General features: G+C 44.3%; 1 pseudogene; it reads left to right on the top strand.

Moving 5' to 3' along the window:
- The first annotated feature begins 1,561 nt into the window (after nucleotides 1-1,561).
- On the top strand, nucleotides 1,562-2,088 carry LOC133062821 (nuclear transport factor 2-like; annotated as a pseudogene).
- Nucleotides 2,089-2,558: the final 470 nt, after the last annotated feature.

The raw sequence follows: 2,558 nt of genomic DNA, 5'->3' as shown, positions 1-2,558 counted from the left end.
GGAGAGACCCCGTGTCCTCAGTTCAGTTCAGTTACTAAGTCATGTCCCACTCTGTGACCCTTTGGCCCGCAGCACGCCAGGCTTCCCTGTCCATCACCAACTCCCAGAGCTTGCTCAAACTCATGTCCATTGAGTTGGTGATACCATCCAACCATCTCATCCTCTGTTGTCACCTTCTCCTTCTGCCTTTCCCAACATCTGGGTCTTTTCCAGGAAGTCATTTCCTCCCATCAGGTGGCCAAAGGATTGGAGTTTCAGCTTCAGCATCAGTCCTTCCAATGAATATTCAGGATTGATTTCCTTTAGGATTCACTGGTTTGACCTCCTTGCAGTCCAATGGACTCTCAAAAGTCTTCTCCAACACCACAGTTCAAAAGCATCAATTCTTCGGCACTCAGCTTTCTTTATAATCCAGCTCACACATCCATACATGACAACTGGAAAAACCATAGCTTTGACCAGGTGGACCTTTGTCAGCAAAGTAATATCTCTGCTTTTTAATATGCTGTCTAGGTTGGTCATAACTTTTCTTCCAAGGAGCAAGCGTCTTTTAATTTCATGGCTGCAGTCACCATCTGCAGTGATTTTGGAGCCCCAAAAAATAAAGCTTGTCATTGTTTCCACTGTTTCCCCATCTATTTGCCATGAAGTGATGGGTTTGGATGCCATGATCTTCATTTTCTGAATGTTGAGTTTTAAGCCAGCTTTTTCACTCTTTCACTTTCATCAAGAAGCTCTTTAGTTCTTCACTTTCTGCCGTAAGGGTGGTGTCATCTGCGTATCTGAGGTTATTGATGTTTCTCCCCATGTCCTACTACCCCCCAGAATCCTCACTGGCATCCATTTTGGTTAAGCAATGCTTGACCCACCAGGAAGGACCCTTAGTCAGAGTGATTCGCCAGAGAAAACTTGGAAACTAATCCTATCACCATATAACCTGAAACTGCAAGCCATGTGGCAGAGCAGTTCTCCTGGGTTCTCTTACCCTACTCCTCTTTGCATGGGCACCTCTTAATAAACATCTTTTGCTTTGTCAGCTTATGTGACAATTCATTTCTCAGACAATTCATTTCTGAGTGTTAGACAAGAGCCCACTCTTGGGCCCTGAAAAAGGGGTTCCCTTCCTTCAACTCATGGGGTCTCAAAGAGTCAGACATGACTTAGCAACTGAACAACAACAAGGAGGAATTATGAAAGGTGGGAGGGTCCAGTGGAGAACAGAAGAGAAGGCCAAGAGTGTGGATTGTCCAGCCTCCAGCAACCGAAAGGCTCTGTTATAACAGACCAGGTAGCAGTCCCTGTAAAGAGTCCCAGAAATCAGAGGTCAGATGAACTTGTTGAGTCCCTGGAAATTCCTTAAATACCCTGTTAACTTTTCCAGGCTTTGTTTTCAACTCAGTTAAGAAGTTTGATGCTGGATAACTTCTGAGGATTTATCGGGGTGTTACCTCTGGACTAGTAGACTAAGTAAATTTTAAAACAAAACAGGCAGACCAAGTTGGGTTGCTGCCGCCATTGTGCCAGCTTCTTGGGTCTCAGTGAGGCTGGGTGATGCTCCAGAATGGGAGACAAGCCAGTTTGGGAGCAGATTGGCTCCAGCTTCATTCAACATTACTACCAGTTATTTGATAACGATAGAAGCCGACTAGGAGCAGTTTATTCCGACGTCTCATGCTTCACATGGGAAGGACAGCAATTCCAAGGGAAAGCTGCCATTGTGGAGATATTGCCTAGCTTCCATTCCAGAAAACCCGGCACAGCATCACGGCTCAGGACCGTCAGCCCATGCCGGATAGTTGCATCATCAGCACAGTCGTGGGCCAGCTCAAGGCCAATGAAGACCCCATCATGCAGTTCCACCAGATGTTCCTATCAAAGAGCATCAAGGTTGCTTGGATTTGTACCAATGACATGTTCAGGCTTGCCCTGCACAACTTGGGCGGAACCCTCCCAGCCAGGCATTCATGCTATTTCCTCCTTCTTCCCCCTCCTCTTACTATTCAACTGTCCACATTCCTCCAGAGGCTCCTAATATCAACAAATAAACAGGGCCACGGTGGGAATGGGTGCAGGGTGCTGCTCCAGTGAGCTGTTTCACGTGATGTTTGGATCCTGGACTAGCTGCATCGGATAGAAGTTTGTATTGTACCGGCGTATACCTTGGAATGACTTAAGTAATACAAAAGGTTGTCTTTTTTTCTTTTTTTGAAAATCTGCTGACAAGTTGCTTTAGTAACCCATAAAAGTGAAGGAGAAAGTCTCATTACCCAGATACTGATTTGTTCAGATGTTTCAATGTCTCATGGTACAATAAAACCATAAATATTTTCCTAACAACAACAACAAAAAGAACAAGCAATTATATCAAGTAAGTGTGAGGCTAAAGGCAGATTTTTTTTTTTTAAGTGAGACTAAGGATAACCCTCCAACTAGACTAAATAATGTAAAGAAAGAAAATAAGAATACAAAGTAACATTTAGACTATTTGTTTCTAGTCCTGGGAGACTGGACTAGATCCAGTCTAGTTTCTAGATCTAGTTTCTAGATCCATGGGAGAC

Source organism: Dama dama, chromosome 9, assembly GCF_033118175.1.
Source record: "Dama dama isolate Ldn47 chromosome 9, ASM3311817v1, whole genome shotgun sequence".
Classification (NCBI taxonomy): Eukaryota; Metazoa; Chordata; class Mammalia; order Artiodactyla; family Cervidae; genus Dama; species Dama dama.
This window is presented reverse-complemented; position numbering and strand designations above follow the sequence as displayed.